At 40.8% G+C, this 17,984-nt stretch overlaps 1 long non-coding RNA gene across 3 annotated transcripts in view; it reads right to left on the minus strand.

The window, feature by feature from the left end:
- LOC129670458 (uncharacterized) overlaps positions 1 to 17,984 on the minus strand; it is a 100,349-nt gene that overhangs the window by 28,947 nt on the left and 53,418 nt on the right. Inside the window, exon 3 of one of the 3 annotated variants that reach the window (XR_008719211.1) lies at positions 16,657 to 16,817. The exons of the other annotated variants lie outside the window; for them this stretch is intronic. This is a non-coding gene — a long non-coding RNA (uncharacterized LOC129670458). The remainder of the gene's footprint in view (positions 1 to 16,656; positions 16,818 to 17,984) is intronic. 3 annotated transcript variants of the gene reach the window in all.

The following is a 17,984-nucleotide window of genomic DNA, read 5'->3' on the forward strand; positions in this document are numbered from 1 at the left end:
GCCTAATGATTTTGATCTATATTCTTCAAACTGTGGGAAATAATCAATGAATGTATCTTGGAATCTGTCACATAGGTTCCAACACCATATTAAATATTAACCGAAAACAGAGAATACAAAAGTGTACAGTGAAGGTTAATGCTTTATAAAGTTCTGCTTTAGGACAATCCATATGTATAAAGTACAACATAAATTGCCTTTTTGGTAAATAGTTTGAAAATAACTGGTATATAGTAATACATTTTAAGTTCTTCCTTAAAACAACTTTATCCAAAAATTTAGACATATATAAAGCAGCAATAGTTGCAAAACAAACTCTGCTTGTATCTTCAGTTTCCAAATGGTAATATTTTTCATCTCTTCCATTAGTTTATAATGAATGAATTCTCTGTTCCATTCTACCAAAGGCAGATCACATTTCTATCATACTGGAAGAAATCCTTCCTAGAGGTCTTTAAGGTCAGGTGGGAGTTTTTCCTGGAAGGTCTTTGAAATCCACTGGGGAAAGAAAGTCAAGAAGGAGAGTTGAGGCAAACCTCACGGACACTGTGGGCGGCTCAACCCAGCTCTCTATTTTTTTTATGAAAGAGACACAGCATCTAGTGTAGTTTGAAAGTTGCCATATCCAGGACCTCTACATCTCATCCTGTTCATAAGCAATGGACTCAAAGAACAGCAAACATCGAGTGTGTGCTACCTGAGAGAAGCCAGACTAAGTCTTTTGATAATGAAGAAACTGATCTCTCAGGCTTGGCACTGAGTTAACCAAGAAAGCCTTCCATTTATGAAGGCCAGACGTCTTCTGCTGGTGCTGGGAAGGCAGGAAGTAAGACTTCTTTTTACAGCTATAATGTACAAGAAAGACCAGCATCTCACTCAGAGCCCCTGACAATCTCATTCGAAAATCACTTATCCTTTCCGCTCAGCACTTCTTAGAGAGCTGGATGGGCAAGCAGCAGAGGAGTCACCAGTGTTCCTGCCATTCTATTTCCCCAGAAACTGCTTCAGCCAGCATGACCTCACTGCTTTACCAGTATTGTCCCTTCTATGACTTCACGCTCTGCTCTAGAAAACACTGCTCGGCATATTTGAAGAATGACTCCAGGTGGTCTCAGAAGTCACATACAGAAACTTGGTCCTCGTTTCACGAAGGTCTTGTTACACGCATGGCATGGAAATTTAAACTCCACTAGGGAGTGGAGACCTACAGAATAAAAACCAAAGAGAACTAAACACAGACTTCACAACACGGAAGAATCACTAGTGCTTGTACAAGAGGCTCAAACACGTGTAACTAGAGATGAGTGTCATGCCCAAACCAGGTAACTAAGCAAAAACTGGCGCTGTTTCAGAACTCTCTAACCTTTGGAACAATTACCTTCACTGTTCCCCCTTCTTCTTCCTTGCTCTTTAACACTTCCCTCTTCCAACTTCAAAAAGAAATCAGAAGCTATAAAAAGAAACTTTGTCCGTGTTCATAGTTACTGTCTGTTGTCAACTTGCCACACCTGGGAAGAGAAAACCTCAGTGGAGGAATTTCCTCCTTTGGATTGATCAATGGCTGTGTCTGTGGGTTGTTTTCTAGATAGCTCATTGATGTAGAACAGCCTATGGTGGGTAGCATCTCTAGGCAACTAGATCTGGGGTACAGGCCAGTGAGCAGCACTCATCTACCATTATTGTTTCAAGTTCCTACAGAGATCTTGTTGGTTTTTTTTTTGTTTGTTTTGTTTGTTTGTTTGTTTGTTTCGTTTTTGGTTTTTTTCTCAATGAAGATCTGTAACCTTTAAGTTACCTGGTAAGTAACCTGGTCAGTGTTTTGTCACAACAAAGCAAAGTGGGAAAGCTGGAGTCTCACACCAATATGCACGTTCATTTTCCCTTCAGAAAGCGCTCTGCCTAAAACTGACATTCTATTTTAGCTTCTGGCTTCTCTCTCCTTTTCATAGACAGAATTCTCCATGTTGTGGTTCCCTATTCCTCTACATCCCACCCCTTTCAGTTCAGTCCAGTCTTCTCTTGATTCTGCTAACACTGCTTTTGTAAGAGAAGGTCTCTGCCGACACCCATCTTGCTGATCCCTAGAGGATTTTCCTTGCATTTATCATTTTCTTTGAGTGATCCAATTCCTCTGCTTCGTGTTTCAGCCTCGAAGTTCTCTACTGCTTGATCCATTTGAGGAGACTTTGCTTTGGACTTTTTATTTTACTTACTGATTTTTTTTCATTTCAAGTTTTATTTCAGTTTAGGTGTTCCTCAGAAATTCTCTCTTTATATCTTGAATTGTTTAATTTCTTTCAGCTGTTTGTGATTTCATGGTCTTTGTTCCAGCATTTATTCATATCCTTTCTGGGCACCTCATGTATATTTATAATTGCTATCTTGCAATAACTGTCTCATGTGTCATCCAAGGGTTTTTCTCAGGAAGCATTGCTGTGAGAATGCTGAATCCCAGAGGAGACATATTGTCTTGGTTGTCAGTGATGTTTGTGTTTTGCCATGGACCTAGACATCTGGAGTTAGGTGGCTGGTAGTTTCTATATGGATATTTACTCTACCTTTGTTGAGTACACATTTGGATATCTGTTTGCTCTTACCACAGTTTGTCAGGCTTTAGGCCAGCTGAACGGTGCTTGGAGGTCAGCTTTAGGGTCACTCTGTGTTGGTGTGTGAATGAGTAACCGAAAGGGTCCCGTCTTAGCTAGTGGTAGACAAAGCCTCCTCCGGGCACAGGTACAAACTTTCCACAGAGCCAGCTGCATCCCCTCCTAAGGCAGTGGAAGGTTCAAGTGTTCCTCTGGTGGTTGTCAGGGATAGAATCTTGTGGGGGTGTTGCTACTTGGGGAGTGAGTGTATAGGGTTCAGCTTGACCCTTAGGCAACAGGACTGAGGTGATGGAGGGAATGGGTAGTGAGTGCTGCATAGGTGGGGCTCATGGGACTCAGCTTTTTTCATTCACCACAGCTTACTATTTCCTGCTGTAGAAACACTCTCTTTACTGAATTCACTTTTTTTTTTCTTCGAAACTTCAGCTGTTCTGTGTCCTTTGCAGGATCAGCACTTGCCTATCCCTATGAGGGAACTTCTCAGCACCAAGAATGTACCATGCTGTATTTCCTCCCTGAACAACTTCCCTGATTTGAATTCCCACCTGTTTCAAACTTTCCTATTCATTTGGCTTCTTGGATCTCTCTTAAATATCTCAAGGGCACTTTATTTCAAATTGTCCAAAACCAAGTTTATAATCTTCTCCACAAACTTGGTCACACTTCATGCCTCCACACCTCTCTAAATGTTAATTGTCCATTCTGCTGAGCTTGGGACTCATCCCCACTGTCTTTTTCTCACAGAGAGCCATATGTCATTTTGATAGTCCTTCTAGATATCTCTTTAATTCTGTCGATGAATTTTATCTCCTCCTTTTGTTCTCTTCCTCAAACTCCCCAGGCCTAGACTGATGTAGAAAGCTACAATAATTCCCATATGTTCTGAGGCAGAAAAGAAAGATGGAGACCTGAGAGGCGAGCATGAGAATGGTCTGGCATGCTTGTCAGAAGATGGACTCAAAATTCTTCAGTTGCCCATGAAGACAATCTGTGTTTCTAAAAGACAGGAAATAATCTGTGCTTACTTAGGGCCAAAGTGGGTAGGTTTCTTGTCATCCCTAAACTTCTCCACCATAAGTACACCTATGGCTTTGTTTACAAAAGAAAATTAAATGTCTTTTAATGACTTTCCAGCTCTGTTTCATACAGGCTCATCTTAGAAATCTTTCCTGTGGTGAAGCAATAGTCCTGGCTATGTCTGAATGCATAGCCTTTTCCTAAGGGAAAGGGGACACTTTAGGACACTGTGGAGGATGGAGTGGAGGTTGTCTCAATCCTGATCACTGGTGACATTTTCTCTTCTCCCTGCAACTCCTCCTGCCTGCTCTACGTCCTTTATAAGGAGTGATCTGAAACCGAAGCTCCGTTTAATCTCCCTCGACTACACATCCTCCTTGGTGACTTCCTGCTCCCGTGCTCCACAAAATCTTGTCTTCCCTTCTAGCCTTAACTCTCACCCTTTTCCCCAGCCCCAGTTCTGGCTCTCCCTGTCCTCCTCTGTCCTCTGTTCCCACTGCCAGACTGTTGCTTCTGCTGCTCTGTGCATCGAGAAAGCTCCTCTCCAACCTGCCCTCCTCCTGGACAAAGATGACATTAGTTTACATCTTGTGAATGACTAATTAACATCTGACTTCTCTTCATACTGCTTCCACAGGGGCAGTAACGTTATCTTTATTGTGTTATCTTCAAGAACAACAGATGCTTCAGAAAAACAATACAACAGGAGTTGTTTCTTGCTCTTCTTCACCCCTCTTCTTCATTGCACTATAGTATAATTGAAGGCTGGCCTTCAAATATGCTCATCGGCAATTTCCACTCATTTTATTGAATATCCATAGGTCTAATACTAATACTAACTATTCAAGTATAAAACTGAGGGTTTTTTGTTGTTGTTGTTGTTTTTTGGTTTGGGTTTTTTTGTTTTGTTTTGTTTTTCAAGAAGGGGTTTCTCCATTTAACTTTGTCTGTCCTGTCACTTTGTAGACCAGGCTGGCCTCAAATTCACAGAGTTTGCCTGCCTCTGCCTCCCTGAGTGCTGGGATTAAAGGCATGCACCACGTCTGACTAGTTTTGTTTGTTTGTTTGTTTTTGTTGTTGTTTTTCTATTGAACGTTTTTATAAGGTTGAATCTAGTGGCTATCCAGTGCCTTGTGTTTCTGCATCTAGTTTCACATATCTGTTCTGTTCTTATTTATTCATATATATCATTTTCATCATTTTGATTACTAAATTGCATGTCATACTAAAATCAGTTGTGTAAACCATATGAAATCATGAATAAGTCACAATATCTTGATACTCCTATAGTCATTTTTTAAAATCTTTTATTTAGTATGCTTTTTGTAATGCTGAAGAAGAAACTCAGTTCTGTCTCCCTAACCTCCTCTCCCAGCTTATTATTACTGATCTTTTGGATTACTTCATTTGTTTGTTAGTTGACATGGTCTGACTATGTAACCATTGGTGTCATAAACTCATTACATAGCACAGGCTGGCCTTGGACTTAAGATCTTCTTGTTTCAGTCTCTAAACTGATAGGAGTACATGTTCATTCCAGAATACTTAGTTTTAGTATACTGTTTAATTTTCCCCATTTGCTGACTTTTATGGACATAATATGCTTGTCATTTTCAGTCATCTGTATTTACATTCTTGTTGGATTAGATAGGACTTATTTACCCCAAAACTCATGTGTTGAAGTCTTGGTCCTCAATGCAATGTTAAGAGGTGAGGATGTAGAGAATTGATTGGATCATGACACCTTTGACCTAATCAGTGGATTGATATGTTAATGAGTTCATAATTGATGGCATTTTTGTGAATTGGTGAAAACCAGAAAATGGGAAGAAAGTCAATGTGTTCTGGAAGGTTGTATTTTTTTTTTAGAAGGTTGTCTCTTATCCCTTGTCCTTCTCTTCATCTCTGCTTCCTGTCTGCTGAGATGTGAACAACTTTTATCAGTCATGTTCTTCTTGCCTGATGTTTTTTTTGCCTTGCCACAGGTGGAGAAGCAATGAGGGCAGCTGGCTTAGACTGAAATCACTGAATTTATAAGCCAAAACAAACCTTCCTTAAGTTGTTTATTTCAAGTGCTTTCTCACAGCAAAGAAACAAGCAAGCAAGCAAAACCCTAAGAAGCACAGATGCTGAATCCTAACTCCCTGCATGGTGGAATTTGGAGCTCGGACCTTTGTGGTGCATTTGTAATTCCATAAAGTCATGAAAGTGGGTCATCATTATGGAATTCATGTTGTCTCCTCACACTTCAACCTCTCCTTTTCACCCTCTGGGTCGCACTCCGCCTTTTCCCCATGCTTTCCACCTTAAGAGGACGCAGCAAGAAGAAAGATAACTAAGCTAAGGAAAGAGTGTTTTCTGGCAGCCTGAGGTACTGTGGGAAATCAGTATCTTTTCTTGAAGCCGTGCTGTATACCCAGGACACCTGCTGCCGCAGCAGATGATGAAGCCGACTCTAACCAAGCCAATGTTCTCTTTTTTTTCTCTGTTTTCTGTACAGTCTAGAAGGTTTGCACTGTATTTCTATTCTTCTGGTGCTTTTCGTTAAGCATTTAATGTATATCTGCCAGCAATCTATGCATCTCTGGCCATGTTTGCTCTATTTTTCTTTCATCACCATTTTACCCACGTTAACATGGACAGGAGATGATTTTGAAAATCAGGGATACATTTTCTCCCCTCATATTCTGCTCAGGGTTTACTTCCTTTCTTTGTATCTCTGTGCAGCCTTTTCAGTGAAACATCTCTGATAGTAAATCTTTCTGTTATTTGTAAAACACAAACAACCCTGTACTTTTGCCTTTCGTCATGAATTTTGGGGGCCTGTAGAGGCACAGAAAACTGCAAGACAGAGCTTATATCTGTAGGAGGACACTGACGATATTTTTCTTTATGCAATTTCATAGCCCAGTTCTTTCATGCTGAGTATTATTTGTATATTAAAAAAATTGAAAATAGTAGAATATGACAGAAACTGAAATACTTTGACCATTGGTTTATCAAATCAATACCAAAATCTTTGTGTGTTCTAATCGTGTTTCTGCAAGGTTTTCTCCAAGAACCATTGGGCATGATGCTGTTGCCATGACACCATACAAGTAGTCCCTTTCTTTAGCTGTCAAAATGGAGGGGTCCTACTATTCTGGGTTCAAGTTTTAGCTGTTCTGGGCTGCATTTAATAGCACAACTTTCATGCAAATGCGCTTTAAATGATGCATTTTATCTTGACATTAGAAATTCTCCTTCCCATGATGGAATGTGTGGTCTACCTTCATTTAAGACATAGGTGAAAGTAGAAAGAAGTCACAGGCAGCATTCACTGGACTGAGGGATGGCTTTGTTCTCTTCTTGCTTTCATAACAGGCACGTACATGGCTGCAGCAACACTGCAAGCATTGGTGAGTGCATGGAAGTTCAAAGCACACGCAGTCTAGGTTTTGTCCAGAGCCACCAGCTCTCAAGACCACAGAGAAAGTCAGATTTCTAAGGAAACTGCAGTTGGTAACACTGTCTCAGAGGCTCTGGTAATTGGTCAACAGAAGAAATCTGGTTTCTTTTTACACAGAACTCCAGCAAGTCAATTAATCCAGGCTGTTCTTTTATTTCTAGCACACTGTGTTTGGATTCCTGTTTTCTTCTGGGCTTAGCTTTAAATTGTTTTCTGCTCCTATTACACCAAAACCTACAGATTGTATGCAGTCCAAATTAGTTTTTTCTGGTAATTGTAGTCAATAGATTTCCTTAAGAGAAGAAAAGGTATCAAATCACCACTGACATCAGAAACCCGCTCGGTAACATGGGCCTCCAAACTGGCCAGGAGAAATTATTCACAGCACAGATACTATTCCTTATGTGTAGCAGGCATTTATGTATAAGTATATTGTTTTCATGATTCATTATGTTTAGGATTTCCTCACTAGAGAATTCCAGTGAATGCATCAATGGGAAGAATACAATTCTGAGGCTCTAATTAATAGGGGAGATAACGCATGAATTTACTCCCATCCCCTTCAGAAATATCAACTATTCCAACAGCAAAGCAATTTTAAGAAGGCATACATTCTTAAGATCAAAGAGAAAAAAGGAAGCTGAAAAGTAGACAGAGCTGATTGTGACTGACAGTTAACTGTAGAAATAGCTGCAGGAACTAAGGATGAACAAAAATAAAAATGTAGCTAGGAGCAGGATTGAAATCACTCCCTACCCCTTAGCTCACAGAATGTTGAGAGCCATGGGAGCACTGTCCAAGCAGGAGACTGGTGGACTCCTATCTGGAGAATCAAATCATGGCAAGGAAAGATAAAGACTACTGTCTTGAGGGTCCCTAATTCAGCAGTCCAATGAGGTAAGCAAGATTGATGAGGGGCTACATCGTGTATTGTTGGTCAATAGGGACCATGTCTGGTCTCTACTCTCTAGAAAACACTAGCTTCTCCCAGTGTCAGGGCCTTTCCTCTGACCAAGAACCGTAGCTTTATACTGAAGCTTAAAGCCATCAAGTTCCATTCATGCATACAGAGTTTCCAGCCAGTTTCTTAGTGCTTTTATTCACATTAGACGTGAGTTGACAAGCAGTTATCTGAGAGGTAAAGTCATTAATGCAAAACGTGGAGTTGGAAGTAAACTTAAAATAGTTTTAGAAGCTGGCTGCAGAGGCGCATGCCTATGATCCCAGCACTCTGGCAGGTAGCGGCAGGTGTATCTCTGCGAGTTCGAGACAGCCTGGTCTACAAATGGAGTCCAGGACAGCCAAGGCTACACAGAGAAACCCTGTCCCAAAAAACAAAAACAAAACAAAACAAAACAAAAACCCAAAAACCAAAAAGCTTTAGAGGCAGAAAAGTCTGCAGCAGAAGATAAGCAAACTTGAAAAATTATCATTCTCATGACTGGCAATTTAGCTCATTTGGTAGAGCGCTTGCTCTACAAGCACGAGGACCTGAGTTCAAATCCAGAACTCCTATGTAAAAAATCCGATATGGTAGCATGTACCTATAACTCAGTTCTGGTGATGAGACAGTAGGATCAGTAGGGCTTACTATCTGATTAATGCAGCTAAATCAGTGAGCTCCAGGCTCTGTAAGAGACCCTGTCTTAAAACAGAAGATCTATGTTGTTGGATGAAGATGCCTATGTGACCTCTGGTTTTCTTATATATGCATGTACATTCACCACACACACACAGGAACACACATGAAAATCCACCACATATGTGCATTAAAAAAGAGGAAAAACTCTCCATACACAGGGAAAAATTCAGTGCAAATTAATTCTTAGCAATCAACACTATGATTACAGAAAAAAAATGCAACAAAAATAGGAGAAAAAAATGAAAAAAATTTCCAAGAAAGTACAGTAAAGAAATAGATAATTAAAGAAAACACAAAAATCAGCAGGTCGGATCAGTCAGAATCTATTTGACAAATCCTTGGAGGAAACAACAGAACAAGTCAAAGTGAAGATGAGAAAGGAACCATCAAAAAAAATAAGCTGCAGGCCCTGTCCCAGAATGGAAGTATGCAAGATTTTCTTTTAATCGAGATGGCCCTCTGAGTTTCTAGCTCCATTGATGATCCACACTAAAGCATGCCATTGTGAAATTTTAGAACAGAAGAGACAAAAAGGAGATTAAAGAAGCATTTGAGGAAAAATTTGCAGCTGGGCTGGAGCACAAGTTCTACACACCTGGCTCCCAGGAAGCTGAACTGGTAGGACAGCAAGCTCCAAGTCTTCAAGCCCAGCCTAAGCAATTTCTGTGAGATTCTGTCTCAAAATAAAAAGTAAAAAGAGGGTAGAGGATGTAGCCATTAGGCAGAGTGTTTGCCTAATATACCCAAGGACCTTGCTCTTAGATATGTATACATTTACCCTTGGCTTCATGCAATTGAGCAAAATAAACACTGCTTTAAGCATTAGTTTGGGGATGTGGTTTTGGGCTTAGCCATTTCCCAGCTGTAAGACTTAAGCAGGTCACTTAATCTCTCTAAATCCCAGGTTGATAACCAGCAAAGTCAAGAATTTTATTCAGTAAACTAACACGAGAATGCCTCTCTGCCCTGGCGGATTGTAGCAGTGCAATTCTTCACTTCAGGTCCAAGAACAGAAGGGACCAGCAGATAGTGCACATAGTGTGGGAGAGGGGTGTTTGCTTATTGTCTGCATGGCTGAGACAAAATGCTTGACAAACATGACTTAAGGGAGAGTTTATTTGGGTCACAGTTATCTGGTATATTTCAGGGAAGTCATGGAGGCAGGAGTGGGCTGGTCTTCAGTCATAGGGTAATTAATGATGGCTGGTGCCCAGACAGCAATCTCCTTTTAGGGCACTTTGAGACTCCAGCCCATGGAATGACATTGTCCACATTAAGGATGGGTTTTTCCACCTCAGTAAACTAATCTATAAAAGTCCTCACATATGCGTTCATGGTGATTCTAAATACCAACAAGCTGACAAGAGGCAAAAAAGAAAAAGTACTACAGTCATGCATTTATGGATGACTTCCTATGTAGTGGGTAACATGTCATGTTCTCAACCCAGTTATATTATTGGCCTTCTAACGGTGGAGACAATTAGTGCTCAAAAAATCCAAAGTAATTGAGCTCCAGAAATAACTGCATAGCAAGATTTAGGCTCAATCTACCATGTTTATATGTTATTCTTCCTTCAAAAACAGTATTAGAAAGGGTATTAGACCTACATAAGGAGAAGGATAAGGTCTGCAAGAATTCTGGGAAAAGGCAATGGCAGAGAGGAGGGTTGGTGTGTAGATTTACTGGCCATGTAGAAATCTGATCGCACAATCTCTCTCCCATCAGTGTCTTAGCACTGCCTGATGCATGAAGCTTCACTCAGCAAATATTTGAGCATCTATTCCATGTCAAGGATTGTTCTAGGCGCTGAAGTATACGGAAGTAAACCCAAAGTAGAACAAGAGAGGTAAAATAATCCCCTGCATCAGAGACATTTGCAGTGTAGGAATGAGAGGTGTTGCTGTAGCGTGTGGGTGCTGACATGCTAGAGGAGCACCAAACGGCGGGGGGAGAAAGGTGGGAGCAGTCCTGGAGCGCAAGCACCACGATGAATTAGGGGGACAGCGGCTCTCTCCGTCCAGCCAGAGTATAGAGGAGGTTCTGTAAGAGATGCAACTGAAAAGATCCAGAATGGTCAGTTTATATAAGAATTCACGTCCTAGAAAGTCTGGATTGTTGGGTTGTAATATATTAATGTGGGAAGGAAGATAAGGGCTTGCAAGTGCGTGCTCATTGCAGTATGAAGGGCGCACTGGGAGGAGGAAGGAGGGAAGCAGGTAGGTCAGCAAGGAGGCTGCTGAATTATCCATGGAAAGTTATAAGTGATCTGAACCACGTAGTGGTAGAGATGGAAAGAGTCAAATGGATTTAAGGAAATCCAGAAGCACTTAGTTCCCAGCCATGCCTACTCCACTTTCTGCCAAGACCTTCATCACAGGACCTGCTCTAGAACTTGAAAGAACAGGGCAGACCCACGCGGAGAATCAGTTTGTTCATTGTGTGCCCGCCCACATTAATTCCACAGACCCCCATTAACATTATGGAATAGAAAGAGATTTAGGGACAATGAGCCAGAGACTGCCAGGGGAAAGGATTAGAGGTGGACATTCTTGGCAGAGGTGGCACATGGGAATGTGGGAAGGAACAGTCCATCAGGTTTTGAAGTTATATGAAGCTCTATATAGTAAGAATGAAGGCAGTATGGAAAGCGGACAGGTGAGTAGATAAGAGAGGTGGGAAGAGGCCAAGTTCAAAGGAACTTCCTGTATATGGTCCAACCTCTCACAGGACTGCAAGGACTACTAAAGAATGATAGGTTGACCAGAGCTAGTTATAGAAATGCCATTTCACTGGGAGCATAAAAGAGAGTTTATGAGACAAACGGACACTTTTGGAGGGCCTGGGTCAAATCAGCTGTGAGGAAAGAAAGGAAATGGAGAAGAGGTGCATTTAGAGATACTTAGGGAATAAATGGGTCATCATGGCTTGATGAATGGGTGAAAAGACAGGAACAGACATCTAGGCTTTTGGTTTGAAGAGCGTGGTCATATTTTTTAAGTCAATGTTTCATAAAAATAAACTAAAGAGGGACAGTGGTGGATCAGTCAGGGCCCCACGGGAACTGGATGACTCAGTTGTGATTTCTGAAGATTGTTTGCATGAAGGAATGAAGTATAGAACTGAACAAGAGATAGAGACTCAGGCACCTGAGGTGTAACGGCAGTAGGGAGATGTCGCTACCTGGAGGTTTGAAGGCGTAGGAAGCAAAATAGAATTACGAGAATTTTGTGAGGATTGAAGGGCATTGCAGAAACTGTACCCACAGAGATTCACTGGAAACAACCAAAGCTGGCCACCGCCTGGCCTCATGCTCATTTCAGCTCTCCAGCTTTTGTTAGGACACCATACTGCTCAAACCTGAATGCAAGTCTCAAAGAAGTCATAAGTAAAGAATAAGCCTCCCAGGGAAGAGCTGAACACTTAATGGCCAAGAGAGAATCTGGAGAGTAAGGAGACCAAGCAACTAAGAAAGAACTTTAAGAGGAGGCAATTAATCTTGTCAATAGTTTGGCATCTAGATGTCTGTGGGGCATCTCTATGAAGCACAGCAGTGTTCTAAGTTGTAGATGAATCTTTGGGCACCATTGCCAAGTTTAGCGGTCCTTCCTTCTCAAGGACTCTTAGGAGAATTAGATATGATATTGATCCATTAAAAGGTGCTTGGGGATTAAGTATGCATCTTGTATTCCACCAAGAAGTCACAACAATGCTGTAGTGTATACATTTCAGTAGGAGTATGGGAACTCATATGTTTCATCAATAGTTGGCAAGATGTATAAAGTTCTATGAAAGAGGGAACAGAGCAGCAGGCCATCTCTGTGATGGGAGTCTTGCTCTATAGCCCAGGCTAGCTTTAAAGCTAAATGCTCCTGAATACTTAGATGACAGGCACATCCAACCCCATCTTACCACAGACTAAACTCTCCAAATCTTTGTGATAGCCAACACACACTTCCCACAGACATATACAAACTTCTGTTTGGGGGTAATTTATTTTCCCATTTTTTTTTTAAGTTTTAAAGACATTACCTAATGACATACGTAAATATATATGCTATCACTTTGAATATAGTTCTGGGAAAGAAGTGTACTGTAGTGGTCCAACACTTGTCTAGAAACACTGTTTGTTTATGTCTGTGTGTGTGCTCATACAGACATGTGCAGTGTTGAAGATGGGAATTGAAGGCCTGTGCTCTCTACTGCTGAGCCTTTTCTAACCCAGAAAATAGGTACTTTGAATGAAACTGAAACCTATTCAGCCTAACTTACTCATTCACCAGAGAACCTTCAATGCTCTAGTGCATTGGCAACTATGCTCTTGACAGTCGGAGTGCACAGACTACGCTGTGGCTCTTCCTGCACCTGGGAGGTCACATGACTGTACTGCCTGCTGCTACTGTTATCGAGCTGTATAGGCACTTGCTGACTCATGATCGTGATTTTGCTCTGGAGCTAGAGAAAGTATTTATAAGTGTCCTCAGTAATGGCAAACTCGTCCTCTGAAGGGAAGGTTGATTTTGCAAACAGCTAGAAGCCACTGGGTACCAATGGCCAACATGAAAAACTTTCCCAACTTGTAACTCATAGTAGAGGGAAGTTGGACCTGACCTCACAGCTGCCTGCTATGCAATGCAGCTACAAGCCATGTTTTAAAATCTTTTCTTAACTTTAGGCTTATTAAGACATGCTTTTTCAGTTCTACTAATGAAAATACATTTGGGTAACCAAGTTGGCTCATAAATTGTGGTTAAAAAAAAAAAACACCAAAAAAAAAACAAACAATAAAACAAACAACAACAATGAAAAAAAAAAAAAAACAAGGTGGATATTTTAAATAATGAAAGTTTTCTTCACTACTAACAAGGGGCTCTGAAGACACTCCCCAGATAGGAGCTTATAAACAAACATTCTTGAGTTATGACACCATGCTTGGAACAAGAATGTTTGCTTGTTTATATGAGCTCTTTATTTGCATGTATGCATGCATGACAGAAGAGGGCATCTCAGATTCCATTACATATGGTCATGAACCATAGTGTAATTGCTGGGAATTGAACTCAGGACCTTTGGAAGAACAGCCAGTGCTCTTAACTGCTGAGCCATCTCTCCAGGCTATCTGTGTATTTTTTTTAAAGACACGACTTTTAGTCTCTTTAGAATTGCTTGTCAATAACAATGTTGGTCTTACTTGGTAGTTGAACTCTTCAGTTCTCTTTGACAGTTGCTCCACTTTTAAATAAGTTTTAAGACATTGCCAAATATTAATGTCTTGGCACATTTCTTTCTGTGAAGACCCCCCCCCACACCCCACCTAGATTTCACTCTAGACTTTGCTGAACCACAGAATGGAGGCAAAGTTGGGCTTTTATTGGAGGGGTAGAAGGAGGGAAAGAACACAGAAACCTGGACTTCTTAATTTGGAAAACCATTCTTACTATATCTCCAAATTTATAGATGCCAGAGAGCATTCTTGCACAATTTGTTTACTATGGCTAAAGATGAACAAATTTAAAATGAGTGGATGAGGCATCACAGTAGGTAATTTGCTACCAAGATTTATCCACTTGTGGTTTCTCTTGGCCATTATAATGAGGGCCTATTGTTTTCTACGTAAATAAATTGCATTACAAATATGGGATGTTTGCTGAGATGTCATCCGACTCATTTACCTGTTGGTGGATGTAAGCATCTGCTAAACCTAGAGATTTGTTTCTTCAGTGTAACAAATCTTTGAAGGAAGGCAGGTATATGCATGAGGGTATTCACTGAAGTCTAGGCAGCTGGGATCTGCAAGAGCAGTATCCCATTCTTTCCTTGGTGCTACTCTTGCTGTTGTGGTCAGAATGTGAAATGCCCCATATACACTTAGACGTCTGAAGGTTTGACCACTGTTTGGGAAAGTTGTGGAACCTTTGGGTCAGCTGTGGCAACTGTTTTGGGGTGAGGTGGTGTTTTATAGATAAGTAATCACTTTCCACTAATTCCTGACTATGGATGCAAAGTGACCATGCAGCCTAAGACTCCCGCCATTATATCTTTCTTTCTCGGGGTGATAGAGTGTATTGCCTCAGACTGTAGGCAGAAATAAACATGCCCTCCTGAACTTGCTTCTTGTCGGCTACTTGATCAGAGAAACTAGAAATGAAATATGCCTTTCTATTCGAATCTTACTGCAATACAAATAGAGCACCCTCTTGGATTTTAGCAGACAAGCCAAATAGACTCAGGGGTTAGAAGCACCTGCTTACTCTTACAGAAGAGCCAAGTAATTTCCAGCAACCCCTTTGGGATACCTCACAATCACCCATGACTTCAGCTCCAAGGCACCTGACACCCTCTTCTGGCCTCTGAGGGTGGTACACTCACATGAACATCTCCACATGGAAACATACATATACACATAATTATTTTTAACCTTAAAAAATAAGCTCACTCATATTACTCCTTTCTTGCATGCCTTCAAATGGTACACATGACTGTTAAGGAAGCTACTTAAGCATCTTTAACCTAGCATAATAAATTCTACTTGAATTAATGCTTACCTGCTTCCCCAGCCTTGTCTCAAGCCTCTCCCTGCTTTGCTGAGCCATGGAGACCACTCAGTCCTTTGGACATGCTGCTCTATCTTACTTAAGGTCTATTTTGTACTGTCTCTCCAGCTCAGAATGCTGCATTCCCAGCTTTTCATTTGCTTTTCACCTATGGCTCCTCTAGAACTCAGCTATAGAACATCTTTCATCACCCAAGCCTTCCCACAGAGTGGGTCAGCCTTTTCCAGCTCCATTACACATCACAGGCTGTATATCAATAGCCTTTTTTAAACCACAGTCTTAAACTTAAACTTTGGCGTCTGAAATTATTTGATTCATTATTCTTTGGCTAAAATGAAGATATCTCTCTGACTAGATTTTAAATTTGATGAGGTCAGAGACCATGTTGCTCTGCTCACTTTACCTCCTCCTGGCACACAGGCAGCAATGAATTAAGTCTCATTGAATAAATGAATGAATGAGAAGGTCAGAAATCTGTACTGCAGAGATTAGTGATTTAGAAGAATATGGTTGGATCAGTAATTACAGACACATAATAGATATTTGTGAACATCTATTGATTTTTTTAAAAAGTATGCCTCAAACCAGACCAATGACTCATTGCAATGAACATTTGCAAGTAAAGATGAGCGGACAAAGGGGTATACTGTTGAGATACACTGTGACATACTACAGCTTCCACGATGAGATGTTTTCTATGCTTTGTTGTGGTTTTGTTTTTGTTTATTTTTTAATTTTTAATTTTGAGGGGTGGTTAAGTTGCAAGGGCAGAGGGTAGTTACAAGGGGAGGGAGAGAGAAGTGGGACTGGCATCCATGTTATAAAACTCGATAAAAGTATAAAAATAAAATATGCTGTTGAAAGATGGGGGTATAGGAAAGGTCATAGTTAATAGACTGAATTCCATGCTATTTATCCATTCAGTCACCATCCATTCATTCTTGTTCATTCTGGTACCCACTCAGCCAAACAATTGCATAGTAGTATAACCAAGGCATGTGGCTCTCTGATGATCCACCCTGTTCTAGACATGGGAAAGAAATTAGAGAATAAAGTGACTAGCTTTATTTCCCTCTTTTGCACCACTTGTAACAAACTGGTCAGCAGTATAAGCTATATTTTGGACATTTTTAAATGGATATACGCTAGGTGATGGTGACGCGTGCCTTTAATCCCAGCACACGGGAGGGAAAGGCAGGCAGATCTCTGAGGCCAGCTTGGTCCACAGAGAAGAGTTCCAGGACAGGCGGGGCTGCACAGAGAAACCTTGGCTTAATACAAAACAAACAAAAAAAAAATGGAGTTACACTTTGATTGATGTTTCTGTCCTATGGTTGCTAGGGAGCAAAATTATGATTTTATTTTCAGCAGTAACATATTTATTTTCTTACCTTAATGAGCAGCAGTCTCACCTCTGCATGAAATGGAGTAACTTAATTAGTGACTTCATGACAAAAACAGTACTGCTGGAGGACAGAATTCATGGACTGTTCTTGTGCTCTGAATAAAAGACGTAATCGGATGCAATCATTTCATTAATACACACATGGCCCTGTAATGGAAATACAGAGGACCAGATGGCCAGGAGTGGACTGAGATGAAATGAGATGGGTGTTTTCAGTTTAGCAACTAACTACTTAGCCTGTGTGGATTATATTAAGTACTTACAGGACCACATGAACACATTTTCAGAATGAAATTCTGGCTTTGTGTCCAGCAGCAGCCATTCCCATCGTGAGGAGAAAGCTCGCCTCACTGCGCTTATTAAGAGTGCCGCTGCTCTGCAGTTAATAGTGTACATTATTGCAGTGGGGCTCAAATTTGACTGCATACTGGAGCCAGAATAAGCTAAATATTTTTTCTTTTGAAAACATAAGTGCATGGATTTCACTTCCAGGAATGCTGATTTTATTGGTCTGAGCGGAGCTTAGGCATTGCGAGTTTTCAAAGCTCCCCAGTGATTTTAAGATGCAGTAAATATAAGAATCATCACATTTGTGTGATTCCCGTATTTCCACAAGTTAGACCCTTTATAGATCAATAAATGAAGCAAGTGTTTTGTGTGTGTGTGTGTGTGTGTGTGTGTGTGTGTGTGTGTGTGAAATATCATTTGGAAAGGTTTAGATAGCCTTTGCTTCCTTCTTAAGGCAAAGGATTAGAAAAACTACCCAAAAATGTTCATTTCTTTGGATGAAGGCTTTGCAACTTAAATAAGGATAATTCCTCTGAGACGGATAATACATTAAGTGGTTATCAGTTATTAACACCCTGTGTGTGTTCCCTTATCGGATTACTTTCCTTTGTGGTGGTGGAGTAAGGGGTAGGATTGGGTGAAGCACAGTGATGAAGGACTCAGTGATCAACAGGATACAGATTCAAGGTAGGTCCTAGGTATGGGGTGTTTGTCCAGTCTATGATCAGGGTAAAAATATGAGTATATACAAAAGGTCTCCATCATCCTAAATGCTGTGACCCTTTAATACAGTTCCTAGTGTTGTGGTGTGACACCCTCCCATTAAAATTATTTCATTGCTACTTCATAACTGTACTTTTGCTATTGTTACAATTGTACTGTAAATATATGAAATGCAGGATATTTGACACATGACCCCTGGGAGGGGCCACGACCTACAGGTTGAGAACCGCTAAATTAAACTGGCCACGGAGTGAGTGACAAGTAAGGGTGGTCCCTCTCTAGTCTCACTCAGCTGCAGAAACA

Source organism: Psammomys obesus, unplaced genomic scaffold, assembly GCF_907164565.1.
Source record: "Psammomys obesus unplaced genomic scaffold, mPsaObe1.curated_primary_1811, whole genome shotgun sequence".
NCBI lineage: Eukaryota > Metazoa > Chordata > Mammalia > Rodentia > Muridae > Psammomys > Psammomys obesus.